The 25,828-nt window shown below is 40.6% G+C and overlaps 1 protein-coding gene across 4 annotated transcripts in view; it reads left to right on the top strand.

The window, feature by feature from the left end:
* Positions 1–4,800: 4,800 nt before the first annotated feature.
* The window catches only part of FHIT (fragile histidine triad diadenosine triphosphatase), a 1,395,299-nt gene continuing 1,374,271 nt past the window's right edge, over positions 4,801–25,828 (top strand). For 2 of the 4 annotated variants that reach the window (XM_033131622.1, XM_033131621.1), the window contains exon 1: positions 4,810–4,933. The gene's annotated coding sequence lies outside the window, so the exon portion shown is untranslated. Of the gene's footprint in view, positions 4,934–25,828 lie in introns of all 4 variants that reach the window. The other 2 variants (XM_033131625.1, XM_033131624.1) reach the window with 2 other exon arrangements.

The raw sequence follows: 25,828 nt of genomic DNA, 5'->3' as shown, positions 1-25,828 counted from the left end.
TTATGACTTACTTACTTCTGCGTCCCTAGCACCCAGAATAATGCCTGACACAATGGGGGGGGGGGTCAATAAATATTTGTAAAACACATTTTTCCTTGTGTCTCAAAGTTAAGCAATTCATTTAATAGTTATAAGGCTCTCAAATGCTCTTACGGCAAACTAAGAAGCATGCCTATAAAGCACTCCTGATCTAGCCCTTGGGCCACTTCTAGCCTCTTTCACCACTACCCTACTTCACTTTAGGTTGCAGACTGATGAATCTATCTTATCTGAGCTCTGGCACTTGCCATGTTCTATTGCCTCTACCTAGAACTCCCTTTCTCCTCCACTGTAGGTAGGAGAATCGATTCATTCTGGCATCGACTTGTATGGCATCATGTTGATTTTTTCATCTTTTTACTTGTTTGTGGTCTCCATGACAATACAATACCAGGGACTCAAATATATGAGCTGATTGGAAGGTATATCCCATTCTGCACTAAGTGATCTACTAAAGAAATATACTTTAACATTTTTAGGAAATACTTTTAGTGAGTTTTTTCTTCTAGAATGAAGAAATGTCCTTAAAGCTGCAGTGAAACCTGGGCAATGAGTTTAGAGGCATAATTTCTTGAAAGAGAGTGATGAAAAATCATAGCTTATCTCTGAGCCACCCTAGTGAGATCACAGCTTGGACACTGAGCTTAGTTTTATGCACCTTATGTTCTAGGTAACTGGAAGATGATTGCAAAAGATGGCAGTAAGAGGGATTAAGTGTGATTATTTATGGGGGCAGAGTTAAAAGGAGACAGCATGCATATGTTCAGTAACTATAGGGAACAGACTGATCTCTAAATATCTGATGAACAAAGGACTACGTTTAACACAGAACAACATGGAATAAATGAGTGACTAAAAAAAGATAGGGAAAAAATTTAGAAATTTTTCTAAATTTCTCCAACAGCAGCCAAAAAGATGAATGATTATGGGCTGAGAAATTTGTGAAGGAGACCGAAGCATTTGGGTACAGTGAGTTTCCCAAACTTTTTATACCTTGTATTCCAAACAAGGCATCATTTTTCTTTATTTTCATATTAGGTGTGTTTTTTTTTTCAATTAAATACCCCCAAGATTGTCTGAAAGTCTGGATTATACCCTTTAATATGTAGCTGACATGAATTATGCAGAGAGTTGGACTCTTTGACCTCTAAGGTCTTTCTGGTTTTGAAATTCTGCTTCCATGGTAACATAGGTCCTGTGTGCTTGAAGAGGATGCCGTTGAGAGTGTGTAACTAAAGCAGAAGAATATGTGATCGTCAGGCTTTCCACATACCAGGAATCTGGTCCCAAGCTTTGTGATCATGGGAGGTGAGTGCTGGGTTACTTTTGTCTCTTTACATGATGGCTTGACTGAATGTAATCAGTGGTACAAATGTCAGTACTCACCCTGTTTGCGTTCTGTGGCCGTAACATAGTTATTTACTGACTACATATTTATTTATTGAGTGCCTACTACTGAAGAAGACAAAAACAAAGTTCTTCCTTCGTGGAACTTACATTTTATTTGGAAGACAGTTGATAGAAAGACAAATAAATGGTGACTGTAATTTCAAGGAAAGCTATTTGCTATGAAGAAGTGCTATAATGGCACAATTCACAGAGGTCTGTCACAAAACTCTCTTCTAGGTCTAAAGACCACAGTCTGTGCACTTTATATTAATTTCTCAAAAACCCCAAGCCCTTTACTTCAATATTATGAAATGAACAACATATTGTCTCCAGAAATATTTTTCAAATTCTTTTCCCCTTTTCTTGATCTCCTTGCTCCTCTCTCTCCCAAACCTCAGTTCCACTGAAGCCTCTTCTTAAGTCCCCAAAGAGTTCAGATTTCCCAGTGTACAAGAGGCTTTTGTTGCTGTAGTTTGTTTGTTTTATGAGTCTTAGTGAGGATTTAGAAAATACTGTCTGTCCTAATTGTTCACACAATTAGGCATATAAGGTGGATGGCTGCTTAGTTTTTCGTATGTATTTATTTAATTTTTGAATTCGTCTTATTCTCCTAGTCTCAGTGACATAAGCTTGTGGTGAACCAAAGCCTGTAGCAGATATTATTGGTGTCACGCCAGTATCCTCCATTCTCTTACCAGTTCGGTGCACGCTAGCCTGACTTCCACTGAGGCAGCTCTGCCCTGTCATACAACATGTCTGAAGAGCCAGGGACTTAACAGCCTCTGAAAGCAGCCCCCAATCATTGACTGATGGGAGTTGGTGTTTAGAACACCCAGTTCTTTTGTCCCTTCGGTGAGATAACTTTGTCTAAGGCATGTGTTCCATATAATTTCCTAAGGTTCCCCGTGTAGTAACATGCTTGATAGTGCACCTCTTTTGTCTTCCCGTCCCTATTTTAGTTTCCTATTCTCCTACTGGTGTTTCTTGCAACTACCTCTCAAATAAACTAGTTGCACTTGAATACCTATCTCAGGATGTACTTCTAGGAGAACTCAAACTAAGATACCATCTTTAGGTGATTATTAATCAAATTGCAGATCAGATACTTTTCTCCCCAGTCTTGGCCCTTGGTTGTCCTGAGTCCAAGGCAAGTGCTTGTCTTGATGGTCTTTTTGAATGTATGTATTGCTGAAGGTCGTAGCTGACCTTCATCCCAGCAGACGGCATCATCCACAGCTGAAGTCATACCTACAGGATCACACTAGGGTTTTCGACCATGGTTTAACAATTATTACATACCACTGTTTATATTCTGAGTTTGTTCTTTTGGTTGCTAAGTAGATGATGTAATGATTATAGGCTGATACGTTCTCAGGAGGAGAGTCTAGTTATTGAGCTTTCCAGTTTCATATGGCTTAGTGATTACTTTTGCATTTAGTCTGACACGTGTTGGCTGCTGGCTGCTGACACGTGTTGAAAACTCTTATGCTGATCAGCTTGAAATGCTGAGCTGAGTGTGTGTTCGTAACAGCGCAAGAACTGTTGTATTATAAGAAACAACCCTAAAATGACAGGAGATTAAGGTAGGAAGCCTGAACAAGGGTTTTAGTCCCTATGCATAAAATTAGTCTATACATATATTGATCACATTCCTGCTGTTTTATCTGTAATTGTTTTCAACTTTGCCTACTTATTCACAATTCTGTTATGTTTCATGTGTCCATGGTGTCTGTGTGACCTGTAAACTGACCATAATTCACTGTCACATTCTCTGAGAGTCAAGCTTCCTAGGACATCAGCATTTCACACCACGACGTTTTGCAAGACACCTCTCTACACTCCGTGATGTTCATACATCAGAAAGGATGAGAGACCTAGGACTTGGTGTAATCACTTGCATGTAATAAAGCAAACCAAAGGAAAAAGTGAGAATTAAAAAGAAAGAGAGAAAGAAAGAAATGGTGCCAGGGAAACTAGGGACATAGCTCAGTGTTTGTCAAAGCGTAATTGCCCTTTGTTTCTCTCTTTAAATGTAAAATATGACTGGCAAATACCTCTTTTTCCCTGGTACTAGAATTGAGAGGGGAGGGAAGACAAGGGAAGGAGGCATTCATGAAGAAGAGAGGTCACAGTAGGAAGCAGTGTGGTATAGTAGCAAGAGTCTGAAGGCCAGGATTCTAGTCTCTGCTTGTGAACTGTTATGATTTTGTGAAAATCATTTAGCTGCTCTGCAATTTTCAATTCATCTACTGCAAAATTAAGTTTACCTCTCATACTCCACTTGACCAGGAGCATCTTGAGGTTAGGAATTGGGTCTGTTTCAATGATTTCTCCATCACGCACATGGCATCTGGCGCAGACGATATTGAGAGAATAGTTTTGAATGTAAAAAGGGAGCAAGTACAAGGGCCTCAGGGTGTTCAGAGATGGATTTAATTGATCTGCACCGAAGAGAGAATAATTAGTTCAATTATTCAAAATATATTTACTGAGTGTCTACTATATATACTATACATAATATATAGTAGAATATGTATATACATTGTATTATATAATATATATCGGGGTTGCCAAAAAAATGTATACAAGTGCAATGTTGCTCAAGCAGTAGTTCACTGTAATCAGAAGTGTCTGGACGCTGATGGTAACCACTTTGAGCACCTCTTGTAATGGCAGAAGTCAAACGTGACTTGTATTCATCTTTTGTTATCGGTACATATTGAGTATTATAATTTTAATACAGTTTTCCTTTCTTAAAATATGTATACACTTTTTTGGCACCCTCTGTATACTTTTAGGTGCTAGAACTATTGCAGTGACCAGAACAAAACCGTGCATCTGCATAGATCTTTCATTCTACTGGGCAAGAAGATAAAAAAAAATAATAAATTATAGACAATGCTTGGTAAAGACAATACTAAGAAGAAAAATAGCACAAAAAAGGGAGAAAGGAAGGGCAGAGAGCCTGTGGTGTAATTTTAGTTAGAATGTAAGGGAAGGCCCAGTGTAGTCATAACCTGAATCAAGTAAGGGCCCTATGAGAGAAACATAAAGAAAGGAAGGTTTGGTTAGGGAGGAAAGCATGAAAGAAAAATGCAACATACCCTTAAGAATTACGTTATTTTTTCAATTTGTAAAAAACAAAGATTGTGAGATTTATGACAAAAATCCCTTTCCAGGAGGGTTCTCACCTCAGCTCTCCTGAGAGGGACAGTTTTTCCCGCCCCTGAACAAGGTTATTGTCATATGGCTTCTGATTGGCCCGGTGTAGGCGCGTCTTCTGCGTCTATTGGTCCCTGCGCCTGTCCCCAGACGAGCGACCAATTGAGGCCCGCCCCGGCCGCGGGCCCTTCTGGGAATTGTAGTCCCCGCTCCGCTCAGTCCAGTCGCGATACTTTTAGCGGTCTGTTCGCGGGTCCCTCAGGTAACCACCCCGCCCAGGCGCTGCTTCTGCCCCGCGCTCCCTCCCTCTGCCTTTCATTTCCCAGCTGCCAAGATCTGAAAGGTAGGGGCGGGGGCAAACACAAGTCGAATAGTGTTTCGGGGCTCGGGTCTGGGTTCCACGCGTGTCTGGTCATTATTACCCTGGCGGCCCAGTGGGACCGGGAATGGGCCCGCGCAACACGTTAGGAGGTGGGGGTCTGTCAGGAGGACCCTCATCTCCCATTCCCCGAACCTTTTTAGGGCCAGTTCTTGAGCACCGGCCCAAACCCTAACCCGCCCCTCTTCCGCTGCGTTTTGTAAGTGGGTAAACTGAGGCATGGGGCCACGCCAGAGATTCCAAGACCGCCTCTGCTCCCGGTGTAATTGACACTGGCCGTTTTTGGATGGTTTGTCAGTTTCATAGGCAAGTAGCAGGAATCTCTGCCCCAAGAGATCAGTGTTAAAACACCCAGCGGGGTTCCCCAAAGGGAGGGTGGGGTTGAACACGTGCGCGGGACTGGAACCCAAGCAGGACTCAGGAAGGCTGTGTGTGGGGACATACGTTTACACTTAATGTTTTAAAAACACAAACAAGTGTCGAATTCGCTATGGTGGGAGAACTTATCAGTACTCTGATGGACCTCTTTCCACTTATTTTATGGCTTAATATTCTTATATGAAAATAAGCGAGGATTTTAAAAGTATATCCAAGGGGGCGGCGGGGGAAGCGGGGCTGGAGGGGAAGGAGGCAGGTAAGTGAAACTGGATTTGGATTTGCAGCTTCCTCTCAATGATCAAATTCTGCCTCTGCTGTAAGACCTTGGACCAGCCACTCACAGTACTTTTGTGGGGAAAAAAGAGCTTAAAGCTCCCTGCCCAAGTGCCTAAGCAAGCTGCCTGGAGCCGAAATCTAAAACAGGTCTTGCGTGTGCAAGTCTGCCACTTGCAAACTTACTGCTTTATTATTCTGGAGATCTCTCAGAAATGTGCTGGGAGCAGCAGGAAATACACCCAACTGTTCAGAAACAGTTGTTTCTGAAAGGCTGTGACCTGGGTTGGGTCCAGGACTGCAGAGAGCGGCCCTGACTCGCACCTGTTATGACGGGTGTACCTGAACTCTCCCTTTCTGGCTGCATCGTGTGGCCCCGCGGCCGGGACAGTGGAGGCTTCTGGGAGTTTGAGTCCCGCTTCTTGTTTCCGGGAGGGCTGGTACTCCACCTCCCAGCGTGCCATTTTGCGCGGCGAGGTGTCTCCTGGGAGATGAAGTCTCACTATAAGCGGTTCTGTGGAGCAGCCCCTTGATTCGGAAATACAACTTTCTTGTGGCCCTGTGTTCTCGGCTGCAAGCCTTTGCGTCAATCTGCTGTGAGCTGGGACTAGAGAGATATGTTTAGAAAAGATGTCTTTTGTTGTTGTCATTGATTGTATATGTTGTTCCAAGTACTAGATAGGGGATTATTGTACATGCTTTTCCAAGTATTAGGGATTACGTGTACTTTCAAACATAGCTAATAGCTGCCAGTTTACTGAGCATGTTCACATGATCTCTTTTAATAACCCTGTATGTCCCATTTGTAGATGGGGAAAAAAGATTGAGAAAGGGATTTATCTATGGTCTAACACCTAGGAATAAAATGCAACGTATATAACAAATAAGTATATATTACTTTAGATATTATTGTTTGTAAATTATTATAAACTACTTCAGTTATTATAGTTTATAAATTATTATAGTCGCAAAAGCTATATGAGAGAGGGAACCATTTTCATATACATTTTACATGTTAGAAAACTAAGGCTAGGAAAAGTAAATCAACGTGTCCAACTTAACTCAGCTACTGAATAGAAAGTCGTCTTGACAGTCTCTGCTTAGAAAAAGACCTTACCTTACAGAGTGAGAGGGAGCCCAACCTTTCTGTGTACAGAGTTTGGAGTCTTTCCATTACACCATGTTGCCTCTGTAGTTAGACACTAAATGTTAGAGCAGCAAAGACCTTTGAGATCATTTAGATCTAAGCAAAGATCTTGAAACAATTCTTGGCATATTAGTAAAAGTTCCACAAATGCTAGTTACATATAGCTTTATAATACCTTTAGAGAGAAGGAAACTGGCCCAGGTGGAAAAGCAGTTTGCCCAAGGTCACATAGTTGGTTTGTGTCAGAAATGAGACTAGACCCAATGTCTTATTTCCAAGTCCAGGGTTATTTTCATTCTACCAGCAGTCAGCTACAGGAGCACCAGATGTGAAGCTATTTAGATAATGGTTTCTCCCCAAATTTGTTCTTTCTAGGACATAGACTAGGAACAATTGTTGTGAAGTCTCTTTTCTTATTATTGTTAAGGTTGTAATGTTTCATTAATTCAACAAGTTTGAGCATCTTTATATGCTTATCTCTCTTTAGGTGCAGGGGCCTCCTGGATGAAAAGTAGCTAATAGACTAACTCTCATTTTATAAATGAGATGAATGAGGTCCAACGTGGTCCATCGTCTTCATCTCATGCCCTTGTGTCAAAAACATCCTGTTTCTGCAAGGAGGCAGGATTCTGGAGACCTCATAGTACTGTATGTGACCTTTTAGGCTCATGATTTCCTTTTCTTGGTATCCTTGTCCACGCCTTATTCCTGTAAATGTTTCATAGAATGCTTTGGGAAATGTTTCTGTGCCCCTATCTATTTGTATGTACATGCAGCTCAATATGCTACACTTCTAGAAATTAGTCTTGCTTTGGCTCCCAATACTCCTTTCTGTTTTGTTCTTTCAGACACTTGAGAACAAAATGTAACATAATTAAAATCTAACCTCTAATATAGGGTATCAGAAATGACTAGATGTTTAAATTATATAAAACTTTTGTTTTAGAAGATACATTGACCCTTTCAATTATGTATTTGCAGATAATAAAGCAGGCAACTCTCACTTATGATTTCCACATAATTAGATAATAAAGTTAAAGCTTTGTAAATGACTGGCTAAACATTTCTGAGACAGTCACTATGGGAGACAGTCTTCCCCTCCCCCCGGGGCTCCTGTCCCCTATCAGTACCCTCCCAACTGACAGTCTGATCATTCAGCTTCCAGCACAGTGCCTGATCACTGCTAGACACTGAAAAAATATTTGTGGAATTTCATTCATAGGCACCCCTGAGCTCTGTTCCCACATCTTTTTCTTGAATCTCCTTTTTTTCTCTTAACGTAGAAATGCAGCTTTGAAATACAAGATGTAGCAGGTTACTTTCCTTTTAATGTCTGCATTGCAAAGAAAAATCTCAGCGCTTGAGATCATCCTCCAAGGGGCTGTTTCTTTGGGAATGTCAATGTCTGTGACTTCTCAGATGCGAAAGCGATCCAAATAGCAAAACAGCAGAGAAGGAATAGAAAGTCGTAGGCTGCAGGTCTATGATTTAAATCCCTCCCCTGCCTCTGAGGCAGGTTACTTAGCCTTTGGTTTTTCCTTCTATAAAATAGGGATATTAAGCATTTCTACTTCATAAAGTGAGATAAAGATTAAATAAGATACTGTGTTTAAAGCTCTGAGCGTGTTGTCAGGCACTCAATGGCTTGTATTCAGTAGGTGAAGAGTAGTAGCTCTTGTATTAATGTAAACTTGATGCAGGAAAATATATCAGATTTACTCAAAATTTAAACTTGAGTCAGATAGCTATTTTATAAAAGGATTTGCTGTTTGTTTTCTTAGAATAGTAAACTTGGCCATCACATTTAAAATATGAAGTTACCCACAACTCTTGATAAGCCATCTTGTCAGCCCAGTGACGCTTTCTTGTGTGGGCAGCGAGATAGTGAAGCTTTTGGCTGTGCCCTGCCTGTTGAGAGGTCCCTGATCTATGGTTCCATCTATATATTAAATCTCGGATTGAAAAGCAGCCTGCTTCTGTCAGTGGGGCCTTCTGTCCACTTCTAGAAAAGACTGGGCCTATCCCAGGAGCCTGAAGGTTAAAGTGGAGCAGTTGTCATCCAGCTGGTGAGTAATCCCCGGGCAATGGCCACGTGGATGTGGCAGTGCTCCTTTCTAAAGATGACAGCTTCCATAGCCATGAGGTTACTGATAAGGCGGGGAGTTAGAAAAAGGGGGTGATGCAGGGGACAGGGAAGGAGAAATGGGAATGAGGACCATGAGAGCAAATTGCAGACGGTTGAAGGAAACAGCGGAGGCCCTCAGTATCCTAAACATATTATTCAGCTCATTTATCCCGCTCCTACATCTGTGCCAGGCGTCGCACCATTATGTACAGGAGATACAGCAGTAAGTGTGACTGACTCGGAATGGGTCATGCTGGTGGGTGGGAGTATATTCTAGGTGGGGAGGAGCTTACAGGGAGGGAGAGAGGAAGGGAGGAAGGAAGGAAGGAAAGAAAAAAGGAAGGAAGGAAAGGGAGTGTTGGGCTTTGGTGAGTGGAAAGAAAGTCTGTGTGTCTGGGGTACACAAATCATTGGATGAGGGAGGTGGAGGAGATGAGACTGCAGAGGCAGGCATGGGTGATATTATGCAGAATTCGGTTATCTGTGTTTCTAAAAGCATTTTGGACTTCATTCCAAGGGCATTTGGGAGACCGTTTAACAGTCTTAAGTGAGGAAATGAAATGATTGGGTTTGATTTTTAAAAAGTGTGGATGATGGTTGATGTGGGAAAACCAGGTTGGCCTGTGCTTCTTTTAACTTGAAGGTACATATGATACGAATCTCCCGCTGCTGTCAAAATGCGGATTCTGATTCAGTAGATCCCGAACGGGCGGGAGGTCCGTATTTTTACCAGGCTGATGATGTGGTTAAGAGAATGGACTTCAGAGAGCCAAAGACCTAGATGTTAATCTTGGTTCTACCATGTCCTTGCTGTGTGATTCTGGGGAAAAGTGTCCTAATTTCTCCGAGACTCAACTTTTTTTAATTATCTGTGAAACAGGGATAATAATTCCTAGTGTAGAGCGATGTTTTAAGTTTTCAGTGAGGTAATCCTCATGGGAAAGTACCTCACCCAGTAAGTGGCACTCAATAATGGTAGCTTTGATTTTACTCATGGTTATTAATAAAAATCACTGCTTGATGCACACTACTCTGTTTCCTTGTTTATCATGTTTTGAATGCTCAGTGGAATAGATTACCTTTAATTCTACTGTTTTTGTTTCTGCCTCTCATATACAGTCTGGAACTTCTTCAGTCCTTTGTAAAAACTTGAGCATTATGGGTAAATGAATATATTTCTCCCATGCAATTGAGTATGGAAATTTGAGGGGAAAACAATCTGGGATCCTTAAAATACCTTCTTTTATCTGATTAAGATGGGAATTTGAGGCACCTTGTCTCCTAATGTAAATTTATTTAGCCCAATTATAGTGCCTTCTTCTTTGCATAATTTTAACTTGTTTGGATTGCTTTCCAACCAGTGATTCTCAGCCCTCCTGCAAGTTAGAATCACCTGGGGCTGGTTCCATCCACATAAATTAAACTCAGAGTGCGGGAGGCAGGCGTTAGTATTTTCTCAGTTTCTCAGGTAATTCTGGAGTGCATTTAGGAGTGAGAACCACTGATTCTAACAACAGAACATCATGAAACGAATCAGGCACAATCTAATAAGGTGAAAGGCCTGGGTGGTGAATGAAATATCTAGAAAGCAGTATTGTGAAGGCTTAGGGAGTGAAAGAGATGGTAAGCCTCACCACAAAGCTCTGATGGAATTTGAACTAACTACAGGTTGTGCCCTGGGTTATCTTTGAATTTAATTACCAGAGACCCCCCCACCCCCTTGTATCTCTAGCTGTGTTTAACTGAGGCAGAATTCTCCTTAATGGCGAGTTTCAGGCTGTGTTTCTCTTCCTGGTATTTAGTTTGCTCCATTCCTCATGGCTGAAAAACAAGTATTAGCCCATTAAAACCGTGTTCAAAAGAAACTGAGTTACATGGTTTCATGAGCCGTGGTGGCCATGTTATTGAAAAAATTTAAACTATTGTTCATAGAAAATACAACCCATTTTTACTTATAACATTCTTACATTCTAGTTCAGTAGCTTGAAACGAACCACTTTCAGAGAGGCCACCTATTATATAGATTTGTGTCCTTTTAATTTTTTTATAGTTACGCACACTCTCCATTTCACGGTAGAATAATTAAGCTAATTTGATTAGATGCCTTTAATTTGCTGGATTATCTATAATATGTGGGTATCCTTTCCTTTTAAAAGTTTCTTTTTTTATAGAAAATGTGTATACTTACATTTGTTTGTATCTGAATATTTGTATTTAAAACTTTATATCCAGGAGCAATCTTGGCCTGAATTTCTATTACCCTGCACCATGATTTCATTTTCTCAGCATTTCCTGAGCATCTCTACTCACTAACAGGTCATTTCACACTGTGTAGGCATACTTCATTTTATTGTGTTTCAGTTTATTGTGCTTCTCAGGTGTTGTGTTTTTCACAAACTAAAAGGCAAGACCATCCACCAACTAGAAGATTATGACTTGCTCTATTGCAATACTTGTTTTATTATGGTGGTCTGGAACCAAACCTGCAGTATCTCCGAGGTGTGCCTGGACTGGTTTTATTTTTCTACTGTGTTGAATCAATAGAGAGAAAAAGAGTGGGAAACAGTGTTTTTGTTGGAGGCTTTAGTACTGTTAAAAAAATTATGTTTTTTAGGAATATATTATATGTATGCTAAGATTTCTTTTTTTTAAAAATGTAGCTATAGAAAGATTGTATATATTAAATGAAGAGGCAAAATACATAGATTTTAAACTTTGAAAGAAGCATATACACATATGGATGTAGTGGGAAATACAAATTTATGTACTGGGTAATATTTACCTTATAAAAGTTACATCATTTCAGGTAATAGGGGTTTATTGCTATTCTTTTTTTTTCTTTTTTTTAACGGTTTTCTTTTCATGATAAATAAGTAGGAATAGAAGAGAAAACTGAGAAACTGGTTAAGGGGTTCGTAAAAGGCACACATTCACTGTATTCTGGAACGTAAAGACTCTGACTCTTTCTGTGTTTATTATTGTTCCTCTTTATGGATTTACTTCTTTTTATTAACCATCAGAGTTCCATTCAAATTCCGTATATTCTGCAGTTTCTCAGACTCATGAAACTAGAGCTAAAACCCATCATAGATAATGTGGAAGTATCAGTCCTCCTTCATGAGGTTTAAGGCATGCATGTTTTAGTTGGGCTCAGGCTGGAGGAAAGTATGGTCTGTAGTCATTTAATCACTGGAGTGTGTGGTAGGTGGTAAGAACAAAATGTTCATTTTCTGCAAGACTTGATGTCTTGCAGACAAGCCCTCCCATGTCTTCACTTTTGAACAAAACTATTTGCTGCTGTCCTGTCCCCACAGTAAGTGAAGGGCGATACCTGCTTTGTTGTGCTAGGAGAGGTTTAAGTGGCGCCTAGAAGCAGGAGTTTGTATGTGAGCTTGGAGCCCTGAGGACAGACCGGAAGGAGCTGGAACTTGTAATAAGGTGGTTTCTCTCAACCTGGAGCGCTAGCGATTCCTGTTTAACGTCTCCTAGGACCGGGCCTGGTGAAAGAAGAGGTTGTGATCTGCAGGAGAGCAGGGACAAGCAGCAGAGAGAGAAACAAATGCAGAGTGTATGGAAAGGGTGTGGAGGAGGAAGGAAAGTGTTTTGTTTTTACAAGTGTGTATGGGAATGGCGCCCTCTGGAGTTGTGCAGTATACAGCGTGCATGGCTTACACACAGAGGCTCTGATTAATGGGAGGTGCTGATACCTCCAGAAGAGGGGAAGTGATACTGGGGATACACAAACAATGGGTGGCCACTGCAGTTTGAAATCCTAGGTGCTGGGTTCTGCCGGGTTAGGGGGCAAAAGCAAGGCCAGATAAATCTGCAGCTGAGATCCTGTCTTGGCCCCTTGGAGCAGGGCAGAAGGCTTCCCCTAAGCTATGGCTTCCTCTAGCCTCTTGAACTTCCAAGAGGCAACAGGCCAAGTTTCCCTGGCCTGCAGGAATTAGCTGTGTTTGGCTTCCTAGTGCAGATGGAACAGCTGCGTCCAACTCCTGTGGGTTGGGGACTGGCTGGAACTATGGGCAGGGGTCCAGGTGAGGCCAGAAACGTCTGCATTTCTAACAAGCTCCCAGGGGCTGCTGGTCCACTGGCCACACTTGGATTAGCAAGAGTCTAGACCTTTATGGCTTCTACGCTGCTGCTTTCTGTTTTCACGTAATGAGTTGTGTTGTTTAGAGTTCACAAATATCTGTATCACTCTGTTAGCAGACTGGGAAAGTTGTTTTATTTCGCAGAATTTTATTTTCCTCTACAAAATGAACATAACTGTACCAACATCGTAGGTATGAATTAAACGGGACAATCTTTATAAAATATTAGCACTGCTCCTATAGTAATTTTTCAGTAATTTTAGTTATTATTTTTGTTATATTTTACATTTTTATGTATTTTTTTTTTAGCTCAGAGGTCCAGATCCATAGACCCAAAGCTTTACCCAGTACCAGATATGTGAGCATGGACAATTCTCTTGGTTAAATCTGTGTCTTCATCTTTAAAATGGGGTTGACGATGCTAACTACCTCTGCATGCTGTGAGGGGTGAATATGATTGTGTGTAGAAAAACCTTGACATGACTCATGAATGCTAATCACTGGATGTGAGGGGCTCTGCCCACGCAGATTTCATTACTTGGGGTTGGCCAAGTTTTTGTGAGACTCTATTTGTGTGGTAGCAGCAGCCCACGTGAGTGGCAGGTAAGTGGAGAGTAGGCCGGGATCTGGAAGCAGGTGCTATGTCTCAGTTAAGGCAGGCAGGCAGGCAGGTGCAGTGTGAGCTGACAGCCTGGCGACAGCCGCTGACCTGCCTGGTACGTGGGTTTCTACTCCCAGGCCCCAGCTTTGTTTCTGACCGTTCTTGGGTATGAGTCATTGCCTTGTTCATGATTAATTTACTGACTAAGTCAGCATTTGCTATGTCAGGCTCTGTGCTAGGTGTGGTTGCACATCAGTGAACAAGGCAGGCAGAGTCCCTGCCCTCTGGAGTCCAGTGGAAGAAATGGACAATATGCAGGCAAGCAAATGTAACGGCAAAATGCCAAGCACTGGCAAGGAAGAGTGTAAGGTGCTGTGATCATGAAAGGGGTAGCGTGTTAAGATAGGGTAGCCAGAGAGGAGCTGACGGTTGAGCTGAGACCTACGTGAAGGATGAGAGGCAGGCTGCCATATGAGGAGCTGGCCTTCCAGGCAGGAGGAGCAGCCTGTATTGAGGCCTTAAGGAGAGAAAGAGCTTGACATATTCAGAGGGAGGAAGGAAGGCCTCTGTGGGCAGACCATACAGATTGAAGAGGGGACTGGCACCCAGTGAGGTGGGCCTCGCCCCGTGGGGCCTGGGGGTCAACGTGTGGACTTTGGGTTGTGTTCTCCGAGTAAGCGCCCCACCCCTGAATCTCAGTCCTGTGTTTGGAGCCTTGCTCTTCGCTGTCCAGACTTCCCTTCTGCTGACTGGCTCCTCGGAGCACCTGCTTCCAGGCTCTTTTTTCCTTCCTTCTCACCAGACATCAGCTATGGTCGTGGTGGATGCCTTCCTCATGCCTGCCCCCTTCGTAGGCTTCTCTTTTATCTGCTAACACACTCTCTAGACACAAGGTTCCATGTGTGTAACCTGTTGCTTCCCATTTTCTTCACCCGGGGCCTGCTCAGTGTGTCTGCTCTACGCAGTTCTGCTCCTGATGGGATGGCATGTGCGTCTCCCTCCTGATCTGACCCCTCTGCCATGCGGCAGTGAAAAACTCCAGAGCAAAGCCCTTGCTGTTGGTGTGCAAAGGAATCAAATGAAAGGGACTGAGGAAGGAAGAAGAGCAGTTTGAGGTCTAGTGATTGGTGGAAGAAGAGATAATATACAATTTTTATATGTTGGAATCATAGGTCCCAAGAATTTTTTTTCTTTTTCCAAGAATGTTTTTAAGAGCTGGAAGGAAGCTGTTTGGAAAGCTGGTTGTAAAGATGGGAAATGACTTGCTGTGGGTCACAGATGTAGTCAGTGGCAGAATGATGACCTTTCTTAGTCCCCTGTAGGTTAGGTCCTGTGTCTTTTGCTTCCTTGACTTTTTATACTTCTTGACAGCTTTTATTTAACCTCTAATTTTTGATCAATGACCCTATTCTCTCTGGATTGTCAGCTTTATGAAGGCAAGATCAGTGGCTATTTTGCTGATGCTGTCACCCCAGCATTTGGTTCCTGTGTAGGGTAGGTGGCCTGTGTCAGGTCCCTGACTTAGAATTTGGTGTTGTACTTTGTACTGTGCTATAGACCCAGAGATTTCTGGGCTGTCCTCCATCACTCCTCTGGTTAGCTGAGTCTTGGTTGCATGGGGTGTATAGCTAAGTGAAATCTACGGAAGTCCTGACCTCAGCCCCTCTTACCATTTCTTGAACTTGTACAGCCTCCCATTTCTTCACTTTTTTGGAGATAATGGCTTGTTTATTGCATTCATATTGTCTATTTCCCCAAGGACAGGGAATCTTGCTGGTCCTGTTCCTTGGTGTGTCCCTGTGCATAGAAGAAGGCGTGGCCTATGGTAGACCAGATGAATTACGTCTTATCATTACCATCAAGATCTGGGTTGCTCCGAAGACTGCTGCTCCATGCACCTGGATCATTACACTGCACAGATAATAGGAATTTTCAAATGCCGGGGAGTCAAGAAGGGGCTCCTAAGGGAGGGAGTATAGAGAAGAACCCACTGTCTGGCTCTGAGGACTGACTTCTGGCTTTGCTTCTCATGAGCTGTGAAATCTTGAGCAAAGTACGCAACCTCTCTGCGTCTCTCTCTCCTGTAAAATGAAGACGATAAGACTGCTTAGGTCTTAGAGTTGTTGTGAGGATCAGGTGAGATTGTTGATGGAAAGCACGCCTCCACCGTGCCAAACACGCAGTCAGCACTCAATCAATATCACGGGTGATTGCTGTCGTTAAACCTGGAACACTGCTCTGTCTCCTATTGCTGGCTAGTAGTTATACATGTATGGCCATTTTCACTGAAAATGAGAGCTAGATCTTGCCTATTGTACTGTGTTATTTGGTGGACTCTGATATTCTCTTTGGTCATCAAATAAATGTAGAGGCCATCAGTTCTGGCCAGTTAAAGTTTATTGAAAATGTTGATGAACAACAATCCAGGATTCAGCACAAGAAAATTCATGCTGGTTGACGTTAAAGACAGCGGAATATAAATCAGAAAACAAACACTTCCACCGTACTGTAATATTTAAATGCCTTCTCATAAACACTTAAGATTCTCATTAGTCCAACAGCAGAAAAATGATAAATATTAATATTTTCCATCAAAAGAAAGCTTTGAAATCAAAGCAGAGTTAAACAACTGTTGTATTTCAAAGATTGTATAATACTGAATGAATTTAAATTAAATACCTCCAAATTCTATTTTAAAAATTTTCCCTATGCGACGGTTTAATTATTTCTATCCAGTACGCAAACTGGGAAAGATGTGCACTTAGTCAGAAAAGATTTAGGGGACTTGCTGACTCAGATCAAGTTCTCAAAGACACTGGCTGTGTTGTTTTGTGTCTAAAAATGAGACCCACATGTGCCTGAGTCAACCTCCTCTCCACTGATCTCCCGTTCTGCTTGAGGAGAATCATATTGGAAATTGGCTTGAGGTAAATCATGGGTGCTTCCTGTCTTTGCTCTGAGTCCTGAATGTGCCAGGCAGCGTGTACAGCAGTGCCTGGGGCAGGAGGAAGCAGACGGAGAGCTGGCAGCCCGGCGCCATCACTCTGAAGCCGTCAGGCTTTGCCTTCCTGCTTTCACAGCGTCTGAGATGGCTGACTCAGCGTGAAAGGGCCTCATCATGTTACCGCAAGGACACAGGGCGTGGGGAGACGTGGGTTTTAGTGCTGGCTTTCTCATTGCCTTATGTAAGTCCTGTCTTCTTTCTGGACCTCCCTTTCTACATCTATAAAATAAGGGGCTTGGATCTGATAATTCTGAAGTCCTGTGCTGCCCAACATCCTGTGACCTGGATGGAGAGGATCTGATAAGCCCTTCCCCTCAGCAGAAGGGCAGATGCCTGGCATGGCTGGCTTTGGGGCCAGACAGACCTATTAGCTAATTAAATTCTCAGTTTTTCTCATCCATTAAATGGGAACAGTGGAAGGTTTTCATAAACACAAGAGATGATGTTTAGAAAGCATCCAGTACTGTGTTTGGTACATCACAGGGATTTAATGATGGTGCTGTGTTATTGTTATGTTATTTTATTGTTATTTTTATACATTATGTTTGTATCTTGACTCAACACTTTTCTTTCTCTTTATGCCTCAGTTTCCTTATCTAAATAATGGGGATAATAAGAGAACCTATCTCATTGATTAATTGTGAGGATTAAATGAGATAATGCATGAAAATACATTGACACTTACTGGTATACAGGAAGCACCAAATAAAGTTAACAATGATTTTAGTCATCCTTTTTACTACTAATCGCAATACCTTGAATAAAGTAGTGTTTTCGTAAAGAACTAGATAGGATAAGGCAAATGGGTTAGTTACCTTCTCTAACACACATGCTGAAGGAGATTTCCAGTGGTCTAATATTTTCCCTAAGCATCTCATTAATCATATGGAATATTAAATAAATGATGTCAAATTTGGACTTAAAAATCAAGTATCTGTTTCCAATGTGAGTTCTTAAACCAGGATGCTGAGCCTCCTGAGAATCTAATGTTCCATATGTACAAAGGAAATGAAAACTCACTTGAAAAGATATCTGCACCCCCATGTTCACAGCTGCATTTTTACAACAGGCAAGACATAGAAACAACCTAAGTGTCCATCAGTGGATGAGTGGATAAATAAGATATATAAAATGAAATAATATTCAGCCATAAAAAAAGAGAAAATCATACCATTTGCGACAATGTGGATGGACCTTGAAGGCATTATGCTAAGTGAAATAAGTCAGACAGAGAAAGACACTATATGATTTCACTTATATGTGGAATCTAAAGAACAATACTCCCACCCCACCAAAAGAAAAAAAAACCCCACACCAAACTTATAGGAAAAGATGAGATTTATAGTTACCGGAGGTGGGAAGGAGGAATTAGAGGAAGGTGCTCAAAAGGTACAAACTTGTAGTTACAAAATATGTAAGTAGTAGGGCTATAATGTACAGTGTGATGACTATAGTTAACACTGCTGTATGATAAATAGGAAAGTTGTTAAGAGAATAGATCCTAAGAGTTCTCATCCTAAGGATAAATTTTTTTTCCTTTTATTGTTTATGAGATGCTGGATGTTAACTAAACCTATTATAATCACTTCACAATATATGTAATTAAACCATCAGGTTGTATACCTTAAACTTATACAGTGATGTATGTCAATTATTTCTCAATAAAACTGGAATAAAACGTGATGTATCTACAGTGGAAAATGGGGTGAATAGAAGACAACTGAAAATAGTTGAATGCAGATACCTTTGGGGATAACAACTGGGAAATAAGAAGAAATAAGTCAAAAAATTTGTGTTGTCTTAATTTTTTTCCTAAAAGCTAGTATATATTATTAGGTTGGTGCAAAAGTAATTGCAGGTTTTGCAATTATTTTTAACTTTTTAAACCTCAATTACTTTTGCACCAACCTAATTATATATGTATTATATATGTTCCTAATCAACTCCATTAGATCTGCGGGCAGCTATTAGACAAAGTTGGTGCTGAGGCCAACCTCTTGGTCAGAGGGCACAGATTAGTTTATGAGAAGGTGCTATTAAAAAAAAACAAAACTCCTTTTATTCACTGCATAAGAAAAATTCATTTTAGAAGACTTAAAAAAAAGACAGAAATTCTCAAAAATAAAATAACTTTGCCAATTTTACACCCTCATGATCGTACTACCAGTAAGTATTTCAGTGTATATTCTTTCCATCTTTTTAAAAATTACACGTGTATATTTATTCTGTTATTTTTCTAAATCGGGATCACACTTTACATATTGTTTTGTTACCTGTTTTTCCCTTAGCAATGTCTTGTGTGCATTTCTCCATGTCATTAACGGCTGCGAAGTATTCCACTATAAGAATGCGCAATTCTTTTTTACCCTATCCCAGTTGTTTACCATTAGTTTCCCCCACCTCTCTTTCTGATATATAATAATGAAGAATATTTGCATATATGCATAATCACATCCATGATTCCTTTCTTAGGATACATTCTCAGAAGTGGGAATGCTGGGCCATATTGTAAGCGGGAGGAGCAGCTCCCTGGTTGTTCTCACGCCGGCGGTGCTGCTCTGTGCACCTAGTACTCCACTAACCAACCACTTGTCCTGGGCTGTTGCCTAGGAACTTCAGAGAAAAGACAGTGGAGCCAGAAGCTGGAGGGGCAGCTAACGACATCAGTCTTCAGGCTCTATTTGTTGATCAAAATAAACATGTGGGGTTGCTGGTACTAGCCTTAACATGTCCTGTACTATTTAGTATGTTACCTTGTTAGCCCAGAATGCATTCAGTTGTAACAGAAACCTTGACATACGGTGGCTTAAAAAAACAGGATTATTTCTCTCATATAACAAGAAATCTGGAAATGTGTGGGTGGCAATGGCTTGAGTTCAGCAGCTCAGAGGTGTCAAGGAGAGGGTATCTGCCCTGTTCTTGGCCTTTTCTCCACGGTCATGGGATGGCTGTGGCGGAAGCAGGCATCAGGCTTGTATTCAGGGAGTCAGCGATGCGTGAGAGAGTAGAGATGAATGAGACACATTTTTGACCCTGAGATTTTAAAGTGGTGCTTTTTGTGTTCTTATTACAGAAGTAATATGTGATCTTTATAGAAAATATATTTTACCCATAATCTCATGACCAAGACGTAATCATTGTCATTTTGGTGTTTATCCTTCTAGTTTAGTTATTCATGCCCCAAAAGTGGAATTATTCATTTATGTACTACCTCATAACTGGCCTTTTTAATCAACATCCATCTCTGTGTCTACCATCTGGTAGATGCTTTTAAAATTCTACTGAAAAATGAATGATTTAAAAAATTACACTGTGAATATTTTTCTTTATCTTCGAGTATGTTTTATGGTATAATTTTTAACAACAGCATACCACTCAATTGTTTGAATGTTCCATAATTTCTTTGACTGATTCTCTATTAGTACACGTGTATATTTTTTCAAAATTTTAACTGACAAATTATTCTGTAATGAACATTGTGTGTGTGCGTGTGTGTGTGTGTGTGTGTGTGTGTGTGTATACACAAGTCTCTATTTCCTTGGGTAAATCCAGAAGTGGATTCGCTATGTCCAGGGAAATACCAGTTTTAAGGTCCTTGACGTATATCATCAAATTGCCCTCTTCAGACGTACCATTTTAAACTCCTACCATCAATGTGTGTTATTATAACCTTGTTTTAGTTTTCTATTTTTAATAGACTTCATTTATTTTTGAGTAGGTAATACATTTATCTGGTTTAAAAATCAAAACAATACAAAAAAGGTATAAAGTGAAGTTTTGTTCCTGCTCCTGTTCCATTACCCCTATCTCTGCCCCCGTTACCCTTAGATTAGTTATTTTTATTAATTTCTTTTGTGTATGTTCTGTATTCCTAATGCACACTGGCAAATATGTATATAATTTATTTTCCTTCCTTTCTTACAAAAAATGTAATGTACAACATACACTGTTCTGTACCTTGCTTTATGTGGTTCAACTGCTGTGTAATGTTCTATTATGTGAATATTCCATAGTTTTATTTATCTTGCCTTATCTGCAACCTGTGTATTTTCAGCCAAACGAGGCCCAAGTGAACCGTGATTTTCTGGCCCCGCAGCTGTGCCACTAATAGGAATAGGCACCTGTATCTTAATCTCCTAGACCTTCTGCCTGGCCTGCCAGACGTTTCGACTTTGCCTCCCAGGGTGGAGTTGGCAGTGTCTGCAATATTCTGAATCCAAGAAGGGAGGGAATTGCGAAGGTAGATTTATATTCTTTTGAAGACCCAGTGGCTTGTCCTTCTGCCCTACCTTCGATTGGGAGATATTTTCATGTTCTAGTTTGTGTAAAGAGCATCCCCTCCATTCTTATCCGAGGAATGGTGGCTCATAGGAGAAATCATGTTCTGTGTACTTTTAAAGGAACTGAACGTTACACAGTGCCAGGCGCATTGCATTCTCCCTCAAAAAGCTCTAGGGAAGAAGCCTTCCTTTTCTCTTCCAGTTTCTGGTGGCTGTAGGCTATCTTTGGATTGCAGCCGCTTATCTATTTCTCTCACTTGGCCTTCTCTGTATCTTTTCCTCTTCTGTCTGTCTCCAATCTCCCTCTGCCTTTCTCTTATAAGGGACACTAGTCACTGCAGTAAGGTACACCTTGATAATCCAGGATGACCCTAGATTCTCAACTGCAGAATTAATTCTTAATTCCATCTGCAAAGACCCGTTTTCTGAATCAGGTCACATTTGCAGGTTCCCGGGAAGGGAACTGACCGAGACATATCTTTTTGGGGACCACTGGTAGATTCAATTCAGGCTTTGAGTTAGTGCTCTGATTCGAGAATATGTGCTCCGCTCTTCTACATCATAGCCTGTGAAGTGCCGCAGATAAAGTCCATTTTCTCTTCCACATGATAATAAAAGACTGGGGCTTTCTTGCTTAGTATTGTAGCTTCACTGCCTCGCACAGGGAAAGTGCTCAATAAAACCGAATGGCTTTGGTAATGATTGTATATATGAAGGCAGTTTCTGGTCTCTCATTACTTTTGTCCAGGCTGAATCTCCCTGGGTACTTCAATTGTTCCTTATGTGGAGTTCAGGACCATGTCCCCCCCTCGTCTCCCCCAGGCCCCTTTTTCCGGTTGCCTTCCTGTAGGTACTTTCTAATTTTCCCAGTCTTCCTCTTAAAATACGCCTTCCACATTCAACTGTAGATAAGATCTAAGTAACAGCGTAGAATGGGATTATTAATTCTAATGGTTTGCATACTGTATTTCTTTAAAGTAGCCCTAGGTTGTGTTCATTTTAGAGCAATTGCTAAAGTCTTGGCTTGTCTCTAGTAGCTAAAGACATTAAAAACAAATTTTCCCCATACCTAGTATCCCTAGTCACTCACTGAGTTTTTAGGACCAAATTCAGTCCTCAGTTATGCTAATGTTTTTTTTTGATTTTTGGATTCTGGGGATGGATTTTGAGTTTGGAAAAAAAGTAGTCCAAATATCACACTCTGGGGTTTAGTAGAAAGGACAAGCATACTCATGAATAAATCCAATTTCCCCTCTCTATTCCAATTTGTTGAACGCATGGAAAAAAGTTGTGTGCTGTAAGAGAGATGTATGATGATCCAAAACAATTTTCTGCAAGAACAAATCAGGATTTTCATGACCAAATATTAGAGAAGAGAACTTTTTTCTTCTTAATTTCCACTTGTTGTGGAATAGAGTTGGTAGTCTTTTTTTTTTGTAAATCACATTTACCAACTGCTTGTGTTAATTTTCATATACTTGTACCCTGAACAAATTTATGCTCTTGGTGTTGTATGTGCTGTAAGTTTCACTCTGTCAAAACATGTTTTTAAAAATAACCCATGGGTTTTAATCAGTACAGTCAGGATAAATGAGATTTTTTTTAAGAAGCAAAATCTACCTTAGTATTTAGATCAGCAAGAAGATGTGGTTATGATTAACTTTTGTTCTTATGTGGCAAGATAGGATGGATGCATACCAACACTTTTTAAAGTGCTTCTTTTAATTCATTAATTTTTTAAACGAGGAGTTAAAACAAGGAACAGATAAGAACTCCCAGTGGTGGATTTCATGGCTTCATTTACTCCGTTATACTTAGTACAGCATCTTGAGGCTCTGGTTTCTTCTAAAGGGATCATTTGAAGAGTAAGACCCTTAGCGTGGTTCTCTTCTCCCTCACCTCTTATCTGGCTGCTAATTCTCCTTGAGGCCTTAACTTAAACGTTGCTTCCACAGGGAAGCTTATTCTGACCCATGAGACTTCATTAGTTCTTATAATTCCCCTTAGTGTCTTGTACTTTATTTGTAGCTGTCATTATATCAGTTTTGATCGCCTTGTTAATGTTTGTCTTTTACCCCAGACTATAAACTTTCGGGGGCAGGGAGACAGTGTCTGTTTTCAATACTCTACCTAGTTCAATGTCTGGTGCATAGTAGATGCTCAGTAAACGTTGTCAGAGCCTGAAAAGGTATTTAAGGGCTTACGGGAACAGTAATTGGAACAATATTTACATTTGTGTGTGTACGCTTGCTTCTACATGCTAAGAGCAGCGAGTGTCTCTCTCTCTCTCTTTTTTGTTGTTGCAGTGGGGTGGGGGTACCACTGCATCAAATTACTGAAGTAGAAAGAATAGTTGACATTCTGTTTTAAAGTGACCGTGTATTTGACGCACTTCTTCTCTAGTAATGTCATCACAATTGTATCTCATTGCTGTGGATTCTTGGAGGCTGACAGGCGGAACAACTTGCTTCATCTCACAGTGCTCATCTGTCACACAGAACAGCTTGCAAATTCTTATTATGTGAATGAAATATGGAGAGAGAGAGATTTTTCTTCCTGGGCTATTGGGGTAAATTGAAAGTAACCACATCAGAGTCCAAGGGGGAAATAGGAAAATAGACTGCTTTTGTGAAGGGCAACTCATTGACTCTCAAAACTGCAGGCGTCGAGGCAAGTGCAAAGGCTAGGGAAGTGTTTCCTGTTATCAAAAGGCCCGCGATTCCATCAGAACATTCTTTCAGTAAGGAGAATGCCTTGGTTCGTGTTATCATTCCTCAGCTGCCTGATGAGATGCCACCACCGCTGCCTTTGGAGGTGCGTCCCCGAGGACCCATGGCACAGGCTTTGTGTGTTCTTCAGCCAGGGAAGAAAAGTGTTTCCGGATTCCAGATCAATAAACTGTAGTAGAAAATTGGAAATGTGCGATGAAAAATCATTACCCAGAGAAATTCTACTGTTCCTGAGTTTTGAATCATAAGAAATAAATAACACTTGACTGCTCTAATAGTTTATATTTTACAAGCCTGGTGAAACAGAATATCAGATAAAACTGTATCAGTGACAATGCCTTCCAGTGGTCAGTTTTGTAGGTATAAATTGAGCTTTACAGAATAGTAGAATGTTTTAGTTCATAGAAAGCTTTTTACTTAACACTGGTCAAAAGTACTAATGTGACAGAAAGCAAGGGACAATTCAGCAGTCATTCAAGTCATGACTTTGTTGTATTTTAAGATAACTTTAAAATCACTTAGTTGAATAAAATTCTAAAGTACTGTAACTGCCAGATTACTTTATCTAATTTATGAAGCAGAAGCAAAGGAATCAACAATAGCCCTCCATTTACCATTATTAGATTAGCTATTACTGAAACCGCAGAAAGTATATAACCCTTTACTTTGTGTTCACTTGAATTTGGTTATTAAGCTTTGATGGAACTTTCATTTAACCAAATGCCTTTGTTTACAACAATAAGCATGTTAAGTCTTTGTGTTTTGAATTTGATATGACCATTGTAGTCCATGCCTCCCACAAAGGCTTATTAAAGTTACAAATTTTATCCATTTGTGGTCTGTGAAACATTTTCAATTCAGTGCAGGTAGGGTCTTGTTTTTCTTCCTGACTTTAAGAAATATGTATCTTTTCTCTATAAGGCCTCTACATTTTCAAGAATATAACCAGGCATTAACAAACATGAAAGAAACTACGTCTCATAGCAGCTCCACAAAAATTGATTTTTCAAAATTAAATAAGCATCTGGTGGGCTGAAAATGTTTTATACCTGATATTTAAGATATTTTGACTATTGCCAAAAGAAATCAATTCTTTCATGCTGTCTCCCTTAAGAACGCTGTCACTTGCCATGCCACTGTGTTGTGTAGAGCACAGGCTCTGGAGGGAGGCAGGCTTGGATTTGCACTTCAGCTCTGCCACTTACCTGCCTGCAACCTTGGACTTCACCTCTAAGGGAGGTCAGTTATTTCTAACTGCCCATTCTTCAGTGTGTAATAGAGTTCATAATAGTACTTATCTCATAGTATTATATAGCAGGGAATGCATATAAAGCCCTCAAAAATGATTGTTACTATAACTTTGTGTGTATGTGTGTTCATACTTGCACACAGATGAGGTCTGACAATTAAGTTCGCGAACTTGTTTTTTTGATATCAGAGGGATTATTCTTTATGAATTTGTACCAACTGGACAAATAAGTTAACCAGGTTTACTATTTGGAAGTGCTGAAAAGGCTGCATGAAAAAGTTAGACCACCTGAACTTTTCACCAACAATTCATGGCTCTTGCATCACGACAATGCACCAGCTCACACAGCAATGTCTGCGAGGGAGGTTTTAGCCAGTAAACAAATAAGTGTATTGGAACACCCTCCCTACTCACCTCATCTGGTCCCCAGTGACTTCTTTCTTTACCCAAAGATAAAGGAAATATTGAAAGGAAGACATTTTGATGACATTCAGGACATCAAATGTAATACGAGGACAGCTCTGATGGCCATTCCAGAAAAAGAGTTCCAAAATTGCTTTGAAGGGTGGACTAGGCACTGGCGTCTGTGCATAGCTTCTGAAGGGAAGTACTTCGAAGGTGACCATAGTGATATTCAGCAAGGAAGTATGTAGCACTTTTTCTAGGATGAATTCATGAACTTAATTGTCAGACCTCATACATGTTGTTGAATTGACTGAAACCTTATTGATTCTAAGTTAGGTTATAATAGTGGAAATGCTGTTATTCTTTCAGGACTTAATGTTTTCGTATCATGGCCATATCTAGAAATAACATGGGTCATAGTTACTACTTTGGACTATTAAGAGCCACAGCTTGAGGACATATCACTGTAACAGTGTCTATTTCAATTGCTGAGATTGGAACTCATGAACCAAATTCATATTCCAAATAAGTCTTACTTTAAAAGTGGAATTTTATTTAAATTATTTTGAATTGA

The sequence above is a fragment of the Rhinolophus ferrumequinum genome, chromosome 17 (assembly GCF_004115265.2).
Source record: "Rhinolophus ferrumequinum isolate MPI-CBG mRhiFer1 chromosome 17, mRhiFer1_v1.p, whole genome shotgun sequence".
NCBI lineage: Eukaryota > Metazoa > Chordata > Mammalia > Chiroptera > Rhinolophidae > Rhinolophus > Rhinolophus ferrumequinum.
The sequence above is the reverse complement of the archived record's forward strand: the minus strand, read 5'-3'. Positions and strand labels throughout refer to the sequence as shown.